General features: G+C 39.4%; 1 protein-coding gene across 2 annotated transcripts in view; it reads right to left on the bottom strand.

The window, feature by feature from the left end:
- LOC126365864 (uncharacterized) overlaps positions 1 to 23,229 on the bottom strand; it is a 664,271-nt gene that overhangs the window by 455,303 nt on the left and 185,739 nt on the right. Inside the window, exons 1-2 of one of the 2 annotated variants that reach the window (XM_050008537.1) lie at positions 16,411 to 16,443; positions 7,007 to 7,097 (exon numbers count right to left, since the gene is read on the bottom strand). The gene's annotated coding sequence lies outside the window, so the exon portion shown is untranslated. Of the gene's footprint in view, positions 1 to 7,006; positions 7,098 to 16,410; positions 16,444 to 23,229 lie in introns of those variants that run through there. The other variant, XM_050008536.1, reaches the window with a different exon arrangement.

The raw sequence follows: 23,229 nt of genomic DNA, 5'->3' as shown, positions 1-23,229 counted from the left end.
GTACAGACCTCTCTCGTTCAAGTAATCCGGCTTGGTAACAATGATCTTTACTCACATACTGTGAATTAGCACCCGCCAAGGGCAGCTGTCATGTGTGTCTATAAATTCGCGTGCAAGCTTACTAACTTAATAAAGATATATGCAGACACAAGTCATGTCACTTTTTAATGAATAACGCCTTGCAAATACCTTCATAAGCTAGTGTTAGAATATCAAGAGGCGAATTCAAAATGCAAGAGCTGTTTATATATATATATTCGTTAGAAGGTAAAGATATTGTCATTCCTAAGGTTGGCTTGAACTAGGGATGTTTCTATATAAGTAAATGCAAGTAACTATAGATACTTTTCTTTCGATTTCGTGTACTTTTATGATCGAATAATTCTTTCGACACTCCATATCGAATATAATTTGTATCGAATCGATTTAGCGAGGTTCGTCGAATATAAACATATTATTCACAGTACTTAACCCTAACATATACCTTGTAATTTTATTTTATTTTTGAACGAGGACTTATTTCAGAGGGAGATATAAAATATAAAAAACAAGTTTAGACATTGGTATTTTTTATCGATAAGGATGTGCGGTCTTTTAACATCGCCGAAACAAAAGGCTTCTTATATCTTATGAAGGAGCTGAAGCTACTTTCAAAGTGTCTAGCGCAAAATATTTAAAACAGATGACTCAACAAAAATATGAGGCTTGCGTGGCTAAAGCTCATTCCATGTCGTGAAAGACAATATTTGTCTCACACTACATATTTGGACTGAAACAATGAGAGACAGATGTTTTCTAGGAGCGACGGCGAATTTTTTACCAAACGGCGAAATGTGGATGTTACACCTAGCTACTGATGCATTAAAAGAAAGACATACAGCTGGATATATATCGAAAGCATTTCTGCATAGTTTTGATGACGTATAATTCGTACCGTGGCGACATATGGTGCCAGTTCAATATTAGCAGCCATAATAGCAACTATTGCTGAAGAGAAACATTTGTCGTTTTATGTGCAGACTATAAATCTCGTTGTCAAAAAGGCTTCCAAATGATATGGCGTTAAATCAGCTGTATACAAAGTTAGATAAATAGTTTATTGAATTAAAACTAGAGTTGTGCAGTCAGCCAACTTAAAAAAATTCAAATGCGAAACAACAATCCTCAAGGTTCACTCCTGAAACTTGTTGCTGATGTTAAAACTAGGTGGAATTCGGCCTTTTCCATGTTGGAGTGCTTCTTACGTTTGAGAAAACGGATATCTGAAATTGTAAATGACAGTGTTTCAGGTACTTACATGTAATATGGTGTAGAGCTGGAAACACTCAAGCAACTTACAGTTTTACAGCTTTTGAATACTTCACAAGAGAAGTGTCTGAACAAAAGTATGTTACAGTATTCAAGATTATGCCAACGATTAATGTTTTTCAACAAAACTTAAAAGTAACACACCAGTCTCATTTTTTCAAATAATGCGAAGAGGTTTTATTGAGAAAGCTGAATAAAAGTTATTGAACTATACGGCCATGCAGTCATTGCTATTGGACTGGACCCAAGATTTAAAAACCTGCATTTTCAAGATCCAACAGCAAGCGAGTGAGCCACACAAAACCTCAAAAGTAGCTCAAATGAATCGGAGGAAGATGTTGCTTCGACTACTGTAACACAGGAGTATGACTTTTGGCAACATCATAAACACCAATCGCACGGCCGCAAAAAGAAAAAGAAAACACACCGACCTGATGAAGTAGCTCGTTACTTATCAAATCCTGTAACATCTTTAAGGAGCCACCCATCTGCAGAATGGCAAGACATGAAACTTATTTTTCCGTGTTAGCACAAAAATGCTCAACAATGTCATCATCGTTGCAACATTTATTTTCAAAACTTGGTTCGACTTCGACTCAGAATAGTAATAAGTTGTCTCCTACGCACTCTTTTTGGGAAACCTCCCAAAGGTTGACTTTTTTTGTTTGAGGATTATCATCACAAAAGAAATAAAAGTATTTGGTGTGTTTTGTTAGACTACTAAAATAATCAGTCAAGTAAAATCTGTTTATGCACAGTGAGAACAATAATAAAATGGACAAACTGCAGGGAGGGAAATGGAGGGAAAATATCCAGAGATGCATTGTTGCCACGGTAGATGGAGCTAACGAATAACATTTTTTTCTGACCATGTGCCATGTGGTCTTTGTGTCTTGCAGGCTGTGTGACTGACGCAGCGTACTGTAAGCAGTAGAATGATCCGATATTCAAGTCGTGAACAGGCCGAGATTGTGTATGGTCAAGCAGGTGGAAACGGTCGAGATGCAGCACGGTTATACCAAAACAAGTACCCGTCACAGACACCAACCACGTCACATAACATTTCAATCCATTTTTAAGCGTTTGTGTTCATGGGTTCTTTCAGACGAACGTGCAGGGAGTTAAAAATCTGTGCGTTTACCAGGTTTGGAGGAAGGGGATCCACAGGATACTGAGACGAATCCTAGTGCAAGCTCCAGGCAAGTGGCCCGCCAACACGATGGAAGCCAAAGTACGGTTATGTTTATCTTCATGACAAACGCTACTATCCCTACCACCTGCAATACCATGAAGACCACTTTGAACATCTGTTGTGACGTGGATGAAATGCAATTCTGTAGCGTATTCCGGGACGATTTTTGTCTTTGCACGCCCACCGTCCATTTCCGAACACATGTTCGCCGGACCTTTTTCCTCGATTTTCAGTCAACAATCCGACCCTGCAGTTTATCCGCTCTATTAATGTTCACCCTGTATAGAGAAGACAATGTTCCGATTGACTGTTTACTGTCCAGCTAAACCACTACGGAAAGAAACTTGAAATTTGGAGACTGTGTTGATCTTATACTAAAGGCGTCGCTTAAGAAGGGATTTATCGACATTCGACCCCTAAGGGGGGGAGGGGGGAGAGGGACAGAGGGTGAAAGTTCTTTTGAATATATTTCACTATTTAGTAAGTTTTGAGCTAGACCTATGAAAATTGGTATTTAGTTTCTCTGTCAGAAATAAAGAAATAGATGTTTTAGCATTTTTGGAAATTTAACCCCCATGAGGGGAGAAAATGTTTTAATAAACCATTATTAAAGAACTGCTAAGGAATTTTAAAGCTTCATCTATGAAAGATGGTATTTGACTTCTCGGTTAGAAATTAAAAAAATACAATTTCCATTATTTTTGGAAATTGTGCTCCTAAATTGAAGAAATGTTTTAAGAAATTATTTTGTTATGAAAGTATTTTTAAAGCTAAATCTATGAAAATTTGAATTTGGCTTCTCGGTTAGAAATGAAAAATACTTGTTTCACAGTTTCTGGAAATTCAATCCCTATGGGAGTGAAATGTGGGATGAAAGATTTTATGAAAATATTTCATTATGAAATCATTTTTGAAGGCAAGTCTTCAAAAGTTTGTATTTGGCTTTTCTGCTTCTCTGTTAGAAATAAAAAAGTGCACATTACCTCCTTCTGGTCATTCAACTTCTAACGGGGTCAAATGGGGGTGAAATGTATTATAAAAATATTTGATTGTAAAAGCATTTTTAAAGGTAAATCTTAGAAAATTGGTATTTTGTTTCTGTGCTGGAAATGCAAACATGTGTGATTCACTGTTTTTGGAAAATTCAACCCTAAGGAGGTGGAAAAGTGAGTGGAACTTTTTTTTAAAATAAACCATTGTTAAAGAACTGCTAAAGCATTTTGCAGCTACATCCATGAAAATTGATGTTTGATTTCTCAGTTATAAATAAAAAAATACGCGGTTGAGTGTCTTTGGAAATTCAACCCCTAAGAGGCTGAAATAAAGGATGAAAATTTGTGAGCAATGTAATGGGACACCCTTTTCTAACATTACTTTTTTTGGAATAGAAGTAGCCTATACCAGGATTAATCCCGAACCTCGTATAAGTTAACATTCTCGGATGTTTCACTGAAAGAATTTCATCTGATTTTGTATACAATGTACTACATTTCAAGCTAAAATGTATAAAAAGAAATTAATTTGTTAGAATCGATATGTACTTAAGGTTAAAGTTACTCTTCTTTTAGAAATGTTTGAAATTACGAGATATCTAACATACTTAAAATTCCTATTATTAATTGCAGAATCTAATTCGAATTATTAAATTTATTTCTGGACTCGTTTATAAAATAATTATCTAACTTAGTAAAGAACCTTCTTTAGTCAGGAAGGTTTGTAAACTCTTTTGATTTATAAACTCTTTGGAATATTGCAAGTACCGCAGAATGTAAGTAGCAGTGGGCATGTCTCTGATGAAAACGTAAGTATTTTTCTAAACATGTCAACAACAATGTAATTAGTTTTCTGAAGTTTAAATTGTAAAGTCGGTGTGATATAACAGAATGGTATAAAATAAAAGAAAGTCAAAGCAACAGAAAGAGCTTCATCAATTTTTTAGTCATCAGGAACCTACAACATCAGTACTACAGTCTCAAGAATTTACCTCTAGACGCAAGAACTGCAGCCAAAAACAAGAAGGCAAAATGAAGATAAGTAAAAAGTTTTTCTTTTGTATATCTTACGCCTCTAGAAGCTTTCAAAGCTTGTGCAGAGACAGAAATTTAATAGTGATGTGTGGGAGGGTAAGATTACAGCAACTAATTCATTATATTGAAAAAAAAAATTTTAAGCTATATCTATGAAATTTGGTATTTCACCTCTCGGTTAGATATGAAGAAATGTGTGTTACGGGACGAAAGTTTCTTTGGAAATATCACCGCAAGAACACAAAAGGCATGATTAAGAAAAACCATGGACTGCAATTACCAGAATCCCTTTTTCATCAGAAGAACATTCGGAAAAGACCATGCTTCTATGGCCTTAATTAGCTTGAAAAGTTTATAGAGTGTTTTAATTTGTGAACATACAAAATCGATGAAAGGAAAAGAAAAAAAAATCAGTGCAGACCTTAAAGTCTACGCGGGTGAAACAGTGGGCGCTAAACTGATATTATATATATTCGGCACTACTTGATTTGGATAAAAAATTATTAACAGTATCGATATGAGCAGGTATCGATAACTTTGGAGTATTCATAACAGTATAATCGCAAGACGATTTGAGTACTGCTCATGTGAGCAGGTAACGATACTTTGATGGTGCCGGAACATCCACAGTTTCAACAGCACAGTGCTTTACTACACATGGTCCTGCTGGAGGTGACATGCCCTTCCGTCCTCTCAGCTGACTTAACCAGACAGTGACGGATGGACTCCGAAAGACGGTGCAACTCGGCTTCTTTAACATTAATAAACATTTGCAGAGGTGAGAGAAATGACAGAGAAAAATCTTGGGACTGACCAGTGACAGAACTCCAAAGCTTAGGATTAATACTCTGCAATCACAAAGCTACCAAGTACTCGTTAGAAAAATGTTGTTGTGGCTGTTTAGTTTCCTCCAAACCTACTTCAGTGTTCTGTGTAATCGCCGTCCACCTCTCATCACTTTTTGAAACGTTTCACTCGCTTCTTCAGTCCCTATTAATGGAAGCTGTCCGCCTGGAAATAGAACCAGATGGCAATAGTGGGCTTGAGTACCTCGGCATCCTCAGGCCGTTGTTTCAGGCGCAAGAAGGCGTAATAGTGATATGTTTGTCAGAGCTGCGGAGTGAAGAACTGTGATGAGTTGGGAATTTCCGCGAAACTGCTTTCCCTTCCTGGTAAGCACTGCCTTCTGGTTATTAGAATCGCCTCGTTACGAAATAACGTCTGGGGCTCAGCTAATAAGGCCGGCTGGCAATTACGTGCCAAAGCTTGCAATTTTAAGAGAGTCTGGAGGGGAGCTTTAGAAAAGATGATAATAACTGTTAGAAAAGCTGTCGCAGAAAGTATCACCGACAGTGAGGAGCACAAAAGGCAAGGAATTGGTATAGCAAACTCGAATGGAAAGCTTCAATCTCATAACATTTACACGCTTCAATGAGGGTTCCTCCCTCTCTATTAACAAGCTTGCACTCTCACTGTTTTCAGTTACTACACAGTGACTGTCTTGAAGCACCGTTTGAAACTGCAATACGCCCTCTTGGCCGCATGAAGCAAAAAATCAAAGACAGTTATTTAGATGGGGGAGAAAAATACCTTGAAAAGTCGGAAGAAGACTGAATTATTGTCCAGCATCAGAGATAACCGACACTGAAGGGAAGCGAGATATTAAATAGTCAATCCTGATTACCTAAGAGAAAGGATCCAGTCAAACGCGCTACGTAAAGTGTCTGTTAGGAGTCAAGAATATGGAATAGCGATCCACAGCCGCCCTTCCTCCATCCTCCCTTTCGTCATGGACATTCACAAAATAAAATGATTTTGTATCAGTACACAAATGCACCTTTCTTGCGTTATGAGGATAAATTTTACCTATTGAGTTAGAAGGAAAAGAGATGAAAATACTGCAGGATAATCTTGGCCCAGACTACAAAAACAGGATCTGCAGAAGATAATCTCAAACGAAGATCACTTCAGAATCAAAATTAAAAACAGTGTGAATTTCAAGAAAGATCTTAAGCGTATATACACTGGATAAGAAACGTACATGCCAGAGACTTACTTAGAACAGATGTCTTCTGAATACACTATGAGATGACAAATGGCCAACTGGCACGAAACGAACAGGTGAACGCCGAGCGTTGATGAAAAGAAGCTAAGCCAAAATGCTACTTAACGATTATTATTGTCCCTAGCTGGCCGATTAGGGAAACAACGGTTACAATTTTGCAGAGGTTAAGCGACCTTGACGCCTATGAAGAAATTATCTTTATCATTTAGTCCTGTCGTATCACAATATCCATTCATTCAGACCGTGAGGGAGTTTGGCCTGTACTTCAATTGCCAAGTGAAGTTCTTCCGTTGAGAAGGCAGCATAATATGTCCCAAAGAAATTTCTGGGTCTTCGAAACGAAGCCACTTCTCATGAACTGAAACGTGAAATTACAGCAGGAAATAATTATATATGCTGCTTGGCAGTACTTACGTCGAAGAGAAGAATGCGGTTGCAAGGATGGTTCTCGCCATGTTGTTGGTCACTGGAGTCCAAAACCAGCAGACAGTTTCCAGGACTTCACCTGGAAGGAAAAAGACACTAATTCTAATGGCGATACTGAAAATATGTCGGCTGATCTTTGATTGATAATTTTATCACGTTTCACACAATTTCACTGAACGAAGTGCTCGTCGTTGAGTAGCTCATTCTCCATCTGGTCCATGGTTTCACACTTTCAATAAAATTTCCTGAAATGAACAAATGTTGTTTGGCTTTTGTATCGGGATTCAGAAATTAATTATCAGTTAACTTGGATACATACTTCACGCATTTCTTGCTACTTCAGATTTATATGTACGTCACCATCATCAAGAGTTATCTGTATGATGAGTGTACATTATTTAGACGACTGAATTATATCGTGGAGACGTTGCGAAGACACGGAAATTCTATATTCTAACAGAAATTATTCTTATGTCTGATACGGAGCATCGTTAAATGCTGATTTGTTTATATATAGCAGGAGAGTCAGTTTTTCTGTGCAGCCTTTCAGTGTCAAGCGTCCGCTTGCATGCGTTGCTATGGATACAGGCACTACGATGTTTTAAGTTCTTGCTGAACGCTCTCATGGCATAGACCTTCGGCCGACCCATGGCTGGTGAAACGTTCGCATGATCATGCTACCTATAAACGAGTTACGAATCTGGCTCAGAAGAATCATAAAGATTATTTGAGTGTATAAAACTCCCTTTACTTTTTGTTCAATAACTGATCAACATCTATGTGAAAATAGTGTATGATATGTGTGCTTGCGTGAAAATAAGTTCACCGTGTGTGTCATTTAATCCTTGATATTTTCTGATTTAGGGACTTTCAATGCCGGCCATTGTGGCCGAGCGGTTCTAGGCGCTTCTGTCTGGAACCGCTCGACCGCTACGTCGCAGGTTCGAATCCTGCCTCGGGCATGTATGTGTGTGATGTCCTTAGGTTAGTTAGATTTAAGTAGTTCTAAGTTCTAGGGTACTGATGACCTCAGATGTTAAGTCCCACAGTGATCAGAGCCATTTGAACCATTTGGACTTTCGATAATTCTGATAAACTACAATTCCACCAAATCCGGATGAATGAGGTTCCAATGTAAGTCTTTTCTAATACAGAAATAAAGCGTTTCTGCCGCCATATAATATATTTTGTTCTCCTCTATCTGCACCTATTTTAACTGTTCGGTCACATCTTTTTGTTATATCCTGTATACAGAAGTGATCAAAAACAGTACACTGCAACAGCACTTACTGGAATGAAAGATGAGTTCTTATGGATGCGCATTGTCTACCTGTTGCATCACACTTGGTTCGTCTTTGCGCATGTTTGCCGACCGAGGAGAAAGTTTCGCTAATTCCCGACTGATGGTCTTGAAACGCTAAACAGCATGCAAAGTGCTTGAGTGGACTGTGCGGGCTTCTGTTTTACTTTCGCGGAAGTATAAAGCGCGGATCTGCGGAACTCGTAACAGGCGTATCCGGACGTCTCGAAGCTGAGACCAGCTTTCACAGGAAATCACGACGGAGGGGTTGGAGGAGGACCCCTGCAACAGGCCGTCTAACGACAGTCTACAGAGCGAAACGGCAGTCACTCGGAAACGTGAAACATATAAGTATAAAGAATTGTTTTCTATAGGGCATCAATTTCTCACTGGTTCGATGCGGTCTGCCAAGAATTTTTGTGGTAAGGATACCATTACTGATACCTCTGCTAAGTGATGATCGACGTTAGCAATGCATTACCGGTGGCTGAGACATTCCTGATGTTCTAGAATCAAGAAGATTCTGATAGCTGCAGTTACACGACAATGGTCGGGGAATACCACGTAGACCGCACGAGTCTTTCGTGACGGTGGAACGAGTTAGGCGGTATCTAGAGTTCAAGAGAGACAAGAGGGCCAAGAAACGCGAACAGAAGTATAATGTTGAAATATAGTGAGTCGACACGTGATACGGAGCAGTACTTGAAAGTTTTCAGAAGCACAATTGTGTAGGATCGAAGTTTTGAGGAGCCTGAAGGTCGCGGAATGATACATGTGTGCAGCCATTAGCAGCACATGGCAAAGTAAGTTTTTAGGCGATCATTTCTAGAAGTTATATACCTAAGGAAATCTTGAAGAATTTGTGCTGGGGTAACTAAATAGCTAATATATTCCGTACCGGAAATAGCTGCAAGAAACCGGCTATGTCGCGAAGCAGGGTCAACGATATCGGGTTGACAGAAGCTGATGACGGACTTACACTTTCTGCAAGTAGAAAAATAACCTTTGTTTAATACTAGCGAATTTTAGACCAATACAATGGAAAATCAGTAAAAGACCTTGTCATAATTTTGAATGTGCATCTAAATTGGGAATGACAAACAGATGCAGCATAAAGGAAATTTTTCTTCTGCAATCAAAAAAATTCGTAAAATGTTTTCACCTCAAATCAAGGAAAAAATACTCCTAGTTTCAATTAATTTTTTTATGAAGGATGAAAACAGCCGACCGGTTTTATTCTTGCGAAGTCTGTTACTACCGTGATGCAGTTCAATACAGCACGAACAGTGAAAACTCCAGACGACTCTAGCTAACGACGAACGCTTGCGTAAGGTAGGTGTGCAACATTCGGTTGTTTGATCATAATGAGTCCTTCCTGTAGTCAGATAAGTTTGATGTGACCGAATAGAGTGACTGGCGATCTGATGTTCGTATGCTCTGCTTACGCCCCCGGTTTATTACTCCCTCATGTCCTCAACACCTCTTCTCACATACAAAATATCTATTGTCACTCCGTAACTGTAATATCACATGGGATATGTCCAGAATCTTGGCACCTTTGAACAACACTGTACCCTTCTCCATTTCCTTTTCCATATCGTCAATGCAACTATGAAACAAATCATCCTGTCACCTGCGTCTTATCCATAACAACCCAGCATTCAAGAGGAGACTAAAGTCTTAGATTTTATCATCAGCGTAGCTTCCTTTTAGGTACGTCCCAGCTGTTCTCTTTCTGTAGTATCTCTGTCACCTCCCTTTCTATTTGTGTTTTCTTCTTTGCAGTTTCATCTGCTAATCTTGTCCTATTAATTAGCCGTCTAGTGTGGCCGAGCGGTTCTAGACGCTTCAGTCTGGAACCGCGCGGCCGCTACGGTCGCAGGTTCGCATCCTGCCTCGGGCATGGATGTGTGTGATGTCCTTAGGTTAGTTAGGTTTAAGTAGTTCTAAGTTCTAGGGGACTGATGACATTAGAAGTTAAGTCCCATAGTGCTCAGAGCCATTTGATTTGAACCTATTAATTATTTATCCCTGTACCTATGAATAGTCACTTCTTTCCTACATTGATTTCTTCCGTACTGTTGTCATATGTATCTGTTAGATGTCACTACACACATAGGGCAAGAGCGTAATAAGAAAATTGCTTAATGTTAGTAAGTATGAGATTTTTTCAACTCCGCATCTTCATTTATATACACATTTCCATTATTATTATTATATTTTGATCAAAGACGATACAAATTCTAATGTTTGCTCACGAGTATCTATATTTATATGTATTAGAGAGCCTGAAGGCTCTAACCTTGCCACATGAAATAAATGTATAAATGAGTAAATATAGGATCCAGAGGGCAGGTTGACTTAGGCATATGGTTCAGTTTAATTGCCATCTGATGCAACAAATCTCTTTCAGTCATCCCACTGAGTGAATTACTCAAAGAAGTAGAGAAAGGGGTTTACACTCTGCTATCAAAATCTTTTCATCTGACGGAAAGCACTTATACAAAACGTCCTCGACTGAATCACTTCTAAAATGGATCCTTCCCAATTTGATAAAAGTCGTTTATTATTGTTTGTCATTCTTCAGGGGTAAATTTCTTCATATTACAGTAATGTCGTCTCACTCCAGTAGTTGATGTTAATACAAGGAGCTAACAATATTTTCATCCTTGTCTGAACTGTGCTCCACAGTCTCGATATCTTGTAAGAAAGACATATCTTCATATTTCAAATTGCTGCTCTTAAATAACACTCCATTCCGATTCGAATAATTGCGCATAGCTCAATATCTGGCATACTTCACAGCCCGATGTTGTTTATATCATGTATTCATCATTACATATGTACCTAATATTCTTATTTAACATATAAGAGGGCTACATTTTTTTTTTGAGCTCCGAAATGGAAACCACTGTTAAAGCCAATTATGTTTTGTTTGCATAATTTAGCTACACCTTCCAGCTACTTCTCCACACAATCGGCATCCGACTTAGGCATTTGTTATAGCATGGTACTAACTTTCCAATATCCTCGTGATAGAAGGTAGCCGCCTGTACTTTGCCGTCAGTTCCTATGCTGTTTGCAGGTCATTGTCTGTGCCAAAATTCAGTCCTTATGGCCAGCGGTTCATTTAACCGAAAAGACGAACATCAGACGGAGCAACCATAGGGTGGGTGGTCGAACACTTTCCATCGAAAACGGTGCAGCAGTGTTGTTGCTGCACCAGCAATGAGTGGCTGGGCATTGTCATGAAGACGGAAACGCATGACAGTTGCGTTATGTGAGCTCGACGAGATCAGGCGGAAATCCTCAGCAGGCACTTCACTCTTGGTTGGAGTCTCTATTCTTCTAAGCATCTTTACGTACTCACTGTGGGCTCTGAATTGAATGGTGTGATGTGATGCGATCGATGGGCATAGTAGAGACACCGCAACGGATCTGCGTGAATCTTTTTCGTATTTTCACTGTGGTTTTAATTATGCGACCTATCGTAGGTTGAAAAAAAAGTTACCCTTCTCATGGAGAGAAGGCTGTTTAGCAGGGGACTACTGTGGTAGGAACAAACAGATTCCCAGCCCACGTGCGGAAGACTGTCGAAATTTTAGATTTTTGCAGACAGTAGGCGAATTTCTAAAATAAAAATAGAATCTGCAGGGAATCTCAAGGAAAGGGAATGAAACGTAAATCAAAAGTAGTGTTTTTATTCATGCTAGTTGTTCGGATTTAACTTACTTGGTGACCACTTTTCATCTAATTAATCGCCTTGAAACGGACTCTTTCTACTTACATTTGAGAATAACAAAACATTTGTTCTTGCCACGTTGGACCAGTGTACTAGAGACGTGATTCAATAAAACATAATGAGATAGTAACAGGCCTATGAAATATGTTCCAGGCAGTGTTATGGAGATATACTGAAAATACCCCAGAAGGACATCACAGACTAAAACGTAACTAGACACATATTGCAGCCCTGCTGCGGATATATGAACTTTTACTCTTTCCTCTGATTACAAGACTCATAATTAAATTTACTCCTAATAATTTAGTGCTTATACGTGTTTTTAAGACAAACCCTTAATATTCGGTGAATGAAAATTGCAGATTTCTGAAGTCATTGCAATCTTATAGCAAAGTTTTAACGAACCTTGTCATCCTGTTCCTTCTTCTAGTCACTATCTTCCACATATTCCGTTCCTTGCCGATTCTAGGGAGAACCTCTTCATTTTTGATCAGTTAGCTGATTTTCAGCATGCTACCGTAACACCACATTTCAAACGCTTCGATTATCTTCTTTTCCCGCTTTACGACGAAGATCTTAGAAAAGAAATAATCCGCCAGTTCCCTTGTGATAGGTCCATCCTATCATTCGGAAACTGTGATACAAGAAATTGTGTGTGTCAAATCTTATGGACTTAACTCCTAAGGTCATCAGTCCCTACGCTTACACACTACTTAACCTAAATTATCCTATGGACAAACACACATACCCACGCCCGAGGGAGGACTCGAACCTCCACCGGGACGAGCAGCACAGTCCTTGACTTTAGCGCTTAAGACCGCTCGGCTAATCCCGCGCGGCTGTGATACATTATACTCTTTTATAACAATGGATCAACTTCGCTTGCAAATGTGTTTGTACTCTCAAACGCAGCTCAATTTAGTACAAAAGCAATAAAAAAATTACAAGTGGACGACGTTAATGTGTGAAATACACAGAGAAAAATGATATTTATATGTTTCTTTTGTGTATTCTATATACAGTTTCCATTACATTGCTTATTAATTTTGTTCAGTGAAGTGTACCAAGATGCTTTAAACATCAAGTAATGAAAGGAAACACAATAATGGTGCTTCGGACAACGATCGGCAGCGAAAAACACCCACATGATTAAGCATCCTGTGCTTTTCGACTGTTTTTGTTAAGCATCAGGTGTCTGATTCAATTATGTAACTCTTTACGAGCAAAATACAAAAGGCGAGTGAAAGGGCGGAAAGAATAGATTGCAATGCCACGGTCGGCCGGCGACATTGGCCTTCTGGCTAAAAGTAAGTGTTAAATGGAACGGCCACGCCGCATGCCACTAAATTCAGCTATAATTTGGTGTTACGGAATGAATTCTAGTGTAGTCTCAGATTTCAGTATAAAAACGTGTCGATGACCAAAAACGCTATATTCTGACAGTAAATAATGCACTTTTCACGTGTAAATTGAATGGAAGCATGCCTTTTTATCAATGTTTCATTCGTCTAAACGATGCTTGTGAAGGCATCAGAAATAGAGCAGGAGGCAATTAACGAATATCCCACAAGCACTTTCTGCGTTCTTTTTTTTTTTTTTTGTACTGAAGCCCAAGCACGTGACTCATCAGTCTTACAGGAACCATTTTAACAAAGAAATTCTTTGTTATAGGTTTTATATATCTTTGTTTCATATTTCTCACATAAGCTCTGCCCTTCCCTTTTGATATTTATCACCATTTATAGTTAAAAAAGTTGAGTTCTAGTAACCATTTTGAATGGAGATCATCCGTTTTTACTACTTATTTTGAAAAAATTTCCATTAAGTATGTAAAAATGTTTTATTGCGCTGAACAGAAAATTTTTAATATTACTTGGAAAAGGGCCAGAAATTAATCACTTTTCAAAACCTCTTCATTCTTAACGCTTCTTTTCTGGTTTGTCCGTTCCATTCTCCTCCGACCTTTTTTCACCGTACTTCTTTGTCGTCCACGTTTCTCTGCCATACAGTTGTCTGTTCAGTTCTCCACATAGCATGTGGAGAACTTTTCCTATCTGTCGAATACACGCTTCGTTATTATTATAGAGAATTAAGGAAGAAGTTTATGAAAGTATAGCGCTGAATGGCACAGGGAAGTGAGAAGTTGCTCATGCAAAAAAAAAAAGAAGACAAAAACGAAAAGAGGGAATTAGACGGGTCTGGAAAGCTACTTGAAGGGTCCTGCACACATTCAGTATTTACTGACAATCTATTTCGTCAAATCTTCAATATACTGAGGCGACTCTCACACCGTCAATAATATTGTCAGTTCTCAAACCGAATTTACAAGGTCAAGATGTGGAACACCCAAAAGAAAGTGAAAAAAACGGAAATGGGTCCGAGAATGGTTCAAAAAAGGCGCGACGCCATATGTTAATTTACTGGCTAGAATTACAATCACGGGCCCGAATGGTTTCATAAACTACTTTCGGATGAGTCGAAACTTCTAACAACAGGTTATTGATGTCGATATGAGATAAAATCAAGAGGCAAAATACATTAATGAGAGAGGCAACCGCACTCGAAGAGAGATTAGGTGTCTTTGAGGTTTCTGGCAACAGGCATGTGATTCTAATGCATTAATGTTAGGACTGTAATATCAGCAAACAAAATAATAGCAAAATTGTTATTGAAGTCTATGAAGTAATCATAATGGTATAATCAGGTAATTCACATAATTTTAATACGTTTTGTGAGGTTTTGCTGAAACAGACGTATATTTTGCAGACGTCCTACTTGTCATTGCGTATATATAACGCACTTTTCGATGTGCTCTCTAGACTGCTGTGTAATTCGATAAGGTAAGAGTCCTCTTATGTCTTTTAATTATTAAAGAAAGCAATGCCATAGTGAATCCTTCACTGACCACCGTAAATTGGCGAAAACAACGAATGCCCACCGATAGTTCTATTGAAACTTCCGTTAAAAGAGTACTTGAAAAAATGAATCTGTGGAATGAAATGCACAAAGACGAACTGAACTAAACACTACACACTGAGCCGTGTGCTGGCTCATGACGTCCTGTCAACATCAGAATGGTGAGTATTGTCAAACCATCAGTTCTCCACTTCACTGTTGACTACATATTGACAATACTGACAATATTTTTGGGACCATCAATACCGTTCATCATTATTCTAGCAATTACAAAACGTCAATACGCGCCCTCAGACGCTCAGTGTACTGATGGGCCAACAATATTATTGAACGTGTGAGGGCCTCTCAAGAAATGGTTTCTTCCATGTGGACATCACAGTCACGCTAAATAAAGAAATATTTACCTTTGACAAGGTTGACTGGTTATATAAGATCCCTCGTTTAGCACGACTGGTCAGTTTCGAGCTTTACCTTTTTTAAGTGCATACACTGATGAGCACACGTCTTCCTACTAAATAATTATCTAAAGCCCCATGCCAAGGACATTTACACATAACAAGGTCGTCAATGGGCATAACGGAAGTGTAGGTGCTCCACTTATTGTATATTCATTTGTCTGAGATTTCTTCACAAATCAATGATTGTGGGTGATCAGTCCATCATAACTTCCCGTTCATATCAGCTATTACAAAAAAAAAAAAAAAAAAAAAGGAAACACCGCGATCAGACCCTGAGGACCACGCGATAGTCGACCGATCGCCGTATATACATCCTAATAGTTTGGCGGTTAGGGAAACACTCAAATACCAAACACGTAAATTTCCATGGTATGTCGGTGAAATTCAAAGCAAGGGTGGTAACATTGAGAGTGCAATAGGAATTCCGCTGTTAAACACAGAGGAGAGAGAGGATAGATTTGTCTGATGGGATAGAAAAAGATATTGGAGTCGATGTGACGGACGTACGGAATCCAGTATCAGAGTCAGATTAAAAAAAAAAAAAAAAAGAGTTGAGATCAAATAGGACAGAGGATATAATATTCCATCAGAATTTCTAAAATCATTGGAGGAAGTGCTAACCACGTAACTATTCTAAATTGGTGAAACTGGAGACATTCGGAAAATATCATCCACGCATACCGAAAATAACAATGGCAGATAAGTGCAGGAACTATGCACAATCAGATTAACAGTCCATGCCTCGAAGTTACTGACAAGAATAATATACAGAAGAGAGGAAAATAAAATTGAGGATCTGTTGGAGGACGGTCAGTTTGGCTCCAGTAAAGCTGAAACGTCCTCTTTGAACAATTATACACGACTGTGCTTAAACTGACACACAATATCTTTAGCGCAACGCAATCTGACTTTCAATAATACCTACAAAAGAATGGTCCTGACTAGCATTAACTTATACGTTTCACAAATCACTTACCTCACAAAAATCTTCGTTACTCAAGCTACTGCAATACAGCGAGCGCCACTACTGCCAGCTAAATAAAAGATTCAAACTACTGAAGGCACTAACTACTGATAGGCATAGTTAGCAAATGAAAGATTTTAATAGAGAACAAACAATGTATTTACCTCACTAGTCATAATATATATAGCAGTTCATGACACCAATTCTTACAAATTTCAAAACTCCGCCATCTCTCTCCCCACGTCCAACACTGCTGGCGGCTCACCTCCAACTGCGCAACGCTACGCGCTGTTAGCATCCAGCTGCCGCTGCCCAACACTACAATGGCGAGTATTACAACAATGCCAACCAGCCACAGTCTGCACACGGCACAGCCAGTGATTTTCATACAGATCGCTACGTGGCGGCGGCGTTACCAATAAAAAAACCTAAACAGCCTACTTACAAAGCCACCAGAGAAGCAGTTTTGACGTCGCGCATGATAATGGAAACGAGACTCAATAGAAATTAAGACACAGGGTTAGGACCTGTGACCTATAAAAAGTGCTCGACAGTGTGAAATGGTGCAAGGTGTTGGACATTATGAGAAAACTAGGAGTAATCTATAGGGAAAGGCGGGTAATATACAATATGTTCAAGAACCAAGGGGGGACAATAATACTGCCAGACAAAAAATGAAATGCTTAGTTTAAAAAGGGGGTTACACAGAGCTGCAGTTTTCCGCCCCTGTTGTTAAATCTATAAATCGAAGTAAATAAAAGAAAGGTTCAAGTGTGGAATTTAAATTACCGGTGAAACGCTATCAGTGGCGAGATTCGCTGATGGCATTGCTATCCTCAGTGAAAGTGAAGAAGAATTACATGATACGTTGAATGGAACGAATCATTTAATGAGTACCGGATATGGAATGAGAATAAACAAGAGAACGACAAAAGTAATGAAAAATATCAGAACTGAGAATAGCGAGAATTGGTGATCACGGAGTAGTTAAGAAATTCTTCTAACTAACGAAGCAACGAGGACATACGAAGCATATTAGCACAGAAAAAGAAGGCATTCATGTCCAAGAGAAGTCTACTGATTTCAAATATAGGCCCCCATTTAACAAAGAAACTTCTGCGAATATACTTTTGGAGCGTAGCATTGTATGGTTGTGAATCATGAGCAGTGGGAAAACGGGGTAGAAGAGAATCGAAACTTGTGAGATGTGGTGCTACAGAAGAATGTTGAGAATTTGATGGACTGATAAGGAATGAGGTTTACAGCCGCATCGGCGAAGATAGGAACAGACAGACTGAAGTAGGGCATGTTGATCAAAGATGTGATACGACATCAGAAAATAACGTACATCGCACTCGTGGCAGCTGTAGAGGGTAAAAACTTAGAAGACTGGTATTTGAATATATCTAAGAAATAACTGAGGAACGCAGGCAGCAAATGTCAGTTAAGATGAAGAGGTAGGCGCAGGAGAGAAATGCGTGGCGAGCCGCATCAAACCGGTCAGAATACTGATGAATCAAAACAAATGTCGTGTGACTTTTGGCGCACACTTTCTAGCAGGATGTGTCCACATCGAATTGCGCGCTTGAAAATGAACCAAAGTTCAAAGTTTGACAGTGGTGCTAAATATTAACAGATCATTATCGGGTGGGGGTGGGGTGAGGGGTTGAAGGAGAAATATCTTCCTACTAAAGAGTGTTAAGCATTAATTTTTCAGGTAAAATAAAAAGCAGTAACACACGAACTATATCAAAAATCTTGCCAGTGATCAAGACATGTTACTGAAGATGAGAGAAAGCGGTGGGATGGTTCCGCATTCAGTTGCAAATACCGGTTCTCTAAACTTTCTCAAAAATGTTTCGCAAAAAGCGTCTTCTTCCACCCAGGGATTCTCATTTGAGTTCATAGAGCACATACGTAATACTCTGGTGTTGATCGAACCTACCGATAACAAATCAAGCACGCGTCTGAACTACTGCGATATCTTCCTTTGATCATAACTGGCGGGGATCACAGACGTTCGAGCAGTTTTCAGGAATTTGTCGTACACGTGTTGTGAACACCGTCTTCTTTATCGAATTCCTAGAATTTTCCCAATAAATCAAAGTCGAACTTTCGCCCTCCCTACAACCGATCTTACGTCATCGTTCCATTTCATGTCGCTTCGCAAGGTTAGGCCTAGATATTCAATTGACGTGGCTGCGTACAGCAACACAGCACTGATTCTGTATTCGAACATAACAGCATCGATTTTTCCTGATCATCTGCATTAACTTACCTTTTTTACACATTTAGAGCACACATTGTTTATGTTTATAGAGAAAAACAGCAGTCCTGCTACAATCCCCCTGACACACTCTTGACGATACATTTGGCTTAGGTGAACATTCGCCGTCCAAGCCAAGTTACTGGTTTCCGTTAGAATTGCAGCAGATCGGTAGACGTACGGATACTTCGAGGAAAAGTTTGCGACACTAACTGCACCAAAGGACGAAAGAAATAGACCAGACTCTAGTGATACTGTGCTGCTCCGAAGTCTTCTGCTTCGTTTTCTGAGCAACTTCACGCATTTGCTGGAATACACGCAATTCAGCACCCAGGTTTTCCCCTATCGACGCTTTCTGTTTGTACCGGAGAGTTCCGTCTCTAATGGCCTCGCGACTGCAGAGAGGTTAAACGCTAACGACAAATTTCTTTTGCCCGATAACGACGTAAGTGTCTGCAGGGGGAAAAAAGTTAGAAACAACCATCACGAAGAATGACGAAGTCCTTGTTCTGTCCAGGAATAAGCTACGGAAAGAAAAGGAAAGAATAGACTTTAGGATCAGTCGACGATGACGGCATTGAAGGACAGGTTCGGATTGGATAGAGATATACATGGGCCGTGCTCTTAAAGCGATTTTGGGAAATAACGGAAAACATTGGTATGTAATAGGTATCCTGTGTGTTAACATGTATCTTTTATTTTCATTATTATAAGCAGTACTGTGCTCGACCCATCACTGATGTTAACAGCTTTCTCAGCTGGAAAGGGCGTTACGAATCACCCGCCTACTTCATTGATTGGTCAGCATTACCTGACAGCCACGGAGACGACCTGGATGATATTTCCTGTAATATTAATATGCTTCTAGTGGAAGAACTGGAACGGGATGCACTCAGTCTGATTGAGGACCATCAGGGAGATATTCGAACGAGCAGTATCGACTTTCATCTCATGGGGCAGACATTAGCGATCAGGAGAATGATGTGCCACATGGCTTTCTAATAATGATGCCCAATGACGCCACAGACAAATAGGTAACACAGCAGTCGTGTCCGCATAGGCCTTCAAATCTGCAAGAGGTTTTCTTTTATTATTACATTATATTATTATTGTTGTAATTCCATCATTTTGACCAACTAGTACGACGTAACAAATTCAGCTTTTTTTCCAGTACTCCATCTTCTTTCTTTTGTCCACGTTTTTCCCGACTTATTTTTTCCGCCTCGCGAGTTCTTACATTTCTCCAGAATCAAGCTTCTCACTCCCTAGGTCAGCTACTGTTGGTTTTTTCGTATTCTGTGAATAATTTCTTTCACTATTTGCAGGTACGAGCTATACAAGAAAAGTAGTGAGACTGATCTTTTGTCCACCGAAGTATTTATTTTTCTCAAATAACAACGTTGTCTCCTTTAAAGAAGTTCCCAGTCTTGAAAGCAGTGTTGTAAGGCTTCAACTGGTAGGACCTTTTAACATGTCGATCACATTCTTTCGAATGTTCTCCAGAGTCCCAAAATGGGAATTTCGGAGGAAGAAAACAGCCACAAGGGGACTGAGATGAGGTGAAAAGGGAGGCTGTCGAACAATAGAAACGCCCTTTAAGATAAAATATATCGATTGTCCTCCTACTCAGCTGTGAGATTTTTCGGCATCATGTTGGTACAAACCTTCCGTATGTACAAAACTTCGGTAAAATTTTGATGTTTGGTGAAAGTGTTTAAGTTTCACTGGTCACCCATCATCCTTACTGTTAAATGTCGGTCTGATCTCACAAGAGCACGCACTCTTTTGACGTTTTCTCGCCCTTCCAAAAATGAGCTGTTCCAGCGAAAAACTTACGTTCTCGATAAGGAAAGTTCCCTATAGACCTGTTTCAACTTTTCAAAGGTCACACTCGCGGATTTCCCAACTTTAACACAGAACTTGGTGGCATAACGTTTCACTAAATTCTGCTGTTCCATTTTCGTAAAACTTTACAAAAACACAACTTCAGTGATGGCGCTGTCAAAAAGCACGTTATGGCTGTACGGAGCTGAAACTCGGCTGAGCATCCGGGAGGGATGAACGCAATAGTCTACACAAGCAGAACAACACAGCGTTGCCAAATGGCTCGCAGTGTTGTCAGTGTCATTACTTTTCTTAAGCACCTCATATAACTAAAATTATAGTTCTGTTATATTCACATCCATCAGCACTTACTTATTTTTGCAGTTGATTACTCTTCACGTCGAGAGTACTTTGGCTGTCTCATAACTTCCACACCAGGTGCAGGCTTGCAATGCTGGCTCTGCCAAGGATCTCAATAATCCTGAGAGCACATACTCTGTCCCAGGAGCCTTGTTTCGGCTTAGGTCTTTCAGTGCTTTGACAGATTCTTCTAGCAGTTTCATATTTTTCATCTCATCTGCATTAGCTTCTTCTTACATCTCTATGACAGTATATTCATTTCCCATGTACAGTCCAAATTACCCTCTCCAGCTTTACCTGCCCAGTACTGGCATGCCATCAGAGCTCTTGTATTCATGCCACTACTTACAGGTATTTCTCCAAAGCTCCCTTTAATTCTCCCATAGACAGCAGTTTCTTTTCCCTTATCATGCACACTTCTCTACCTATGCCTGCTTAGCCATTTTGCACCTTCTGTCAATCTAAAATTTTAGGCATCTGTATTCCCTTTCGCCTGCTTCATTTACGGCGTTCTTATATTTTCTCATTTCGTCAGTCCAGTATCTCACCTGTAATCCTAGGATTTAGATTGGGCCTTGTTTTTCTGCACATTTGTCCTCTGCTGCCTTCATTATTTCACCTCTCAAAGACAGCCATTCATCCTCTGTGGAATTCCTTTTTCCTGTTTCAGTCAGTGAGTGTCTAATGCTAAATTTGAAACTCTCAACAAGTACTGATTCTTTTTATTTACCCATGTCTGCAATTTCTTCAGTTTTAATCTGCAGTTTCTAATCAGTAAATCATGGTCAGAGACCACATTTCTTCCTTGAAATCCTTGCAGTGCAAAAGATATTTGTGTTCCCATTATGTAACTTATCTAAAAACGTCCAAGTATACACTCTTCGTTAATGATCCTTAAAAGAAGTGTCGAAGTGATTAAATTATGCTCAGTACAATAATCTACCATGGTGTTCCCTCTTTCATTCCTTTCCTCTAATCTATATTCTCCTACTACTCTTTTTTTCTTTCGCCATTTATCACATTCAGTCTCCTCTAGCTTCAAATCGTCCAATGGCTCTAAGCACTATGGGACTTAACATCTGAGGTCATCAGTCCCCTAGACTTAGAACTACTTAAACCTGCCTGCCTGAGGCAGGATTCTAACCTGCGACCTTAGCAGAAGTGCGGTTCCAGACTGAAGCGCGTAGAACCGCTCGGTCATAGCGGCCTGCTCTCCTCTAGCGTTTGCACAAATTTGACCCAAAACGTTTGGGGGTACCCTGTATGCATAAATCGGTCAACGTGACAAAAACCAACGAGACGACTGAAGGAATACTAATAAGAAGTAGGAACAGCAACAGTGCAAAATGTGAGGCAAGAAAATTAGCCGCTCCGGTCTTCTTTGCTAGCACCGCCTGCTGCTAATCGTTTCTCATTTCAGGAGCTTTCTGTTGTGTGCATGCTTGAGCCTGCAGCACTTACAGTCATGATCGACACACATTGTCCGTATTCAGATGAGCTCGGTTCCCGTCTATTGGCGGTAACTGACAACCTTACGCACACCTCAGTGAAAAGCATTTTCTCGGAGTCTGTGAGAGAGACAGTGTTGCATCAGCCTTTCACAGCTGTTAAAGATGTTCTCGGAGAAGACGAGCCGAGGCGCTATAGAGCAAGTGTCCCGTGAAGATTGTACGTGTTCCACTGGTGGTACCCAAGAGCGTTTCGGGTGGTACGCGTATACATAAACAAAACACGTAATGATGTAAGTAAAATTATTCTCCTACGTTACTTTATTTTTAAAGTAAAATGATAGTGTGAAAACGGAGCGATAAAAGTATTATATTAATAAACATTTAGTACTTTCCGGAACATTACTCAATATACGACACGATGAGAAACCTATTTTCAGAAAAAGTAACCGAAAAACAAGCAATCACGAAACAAAGTTTCATCGATACCACTAATAACAATTCCGTAGAATATGATTTCAAAAAGAAAACTCTGCTTTCTTTTTGGATGGGAACAAAAACAGAATACCCTTCTCTTTTCAAATAAGCAGTCCAATTTTTCGTACCGTTTGCTACCGCTTTGATGTGTGAAAGTGGGTTTTCTGAGTTTTTCTACATTAAAAGTAAATACAGAAGCAGATTTAGTGTTGAAGAACACTTGAGACTTAAACTGAGCTCAGTCGGGCCAGACTTTTAAGCACAGATCAACGATAGTCATCAGAACCTAAATTTTATTACTTATATTTTCAAGTGTGGTTTACAATCGATCTGTGTTTTGCTTTTGAATTGTTTTGCTTTTTTGTCTCTAATTTACTGTGCTCCATGTTCTGTTTATTACTCTCTTGCAAAAAAAGGTTCAAATGGCTCTGAGCACTATGGGACTTAACATCTGAG

Source organism: Schistocerca gregaria, chromosome 4, assembly GCF_023897955.1.
Source record: "Schistocerca gregaria isolate iqSchGreg1 chromosome 4, iqSchGreg1.2, whole genome shotgun sequence".
Classification (NCBI taxonomy): domain Eukaryota; kingdom Metazoa; phylum Arthropoda; class Insecta; order Orthoptera; family Acrididae; genus Schistocerca; species Schistocerca gregaria.
This window is presented reverse-complemented; position numbering and strand designations above follow the sequence as displayed.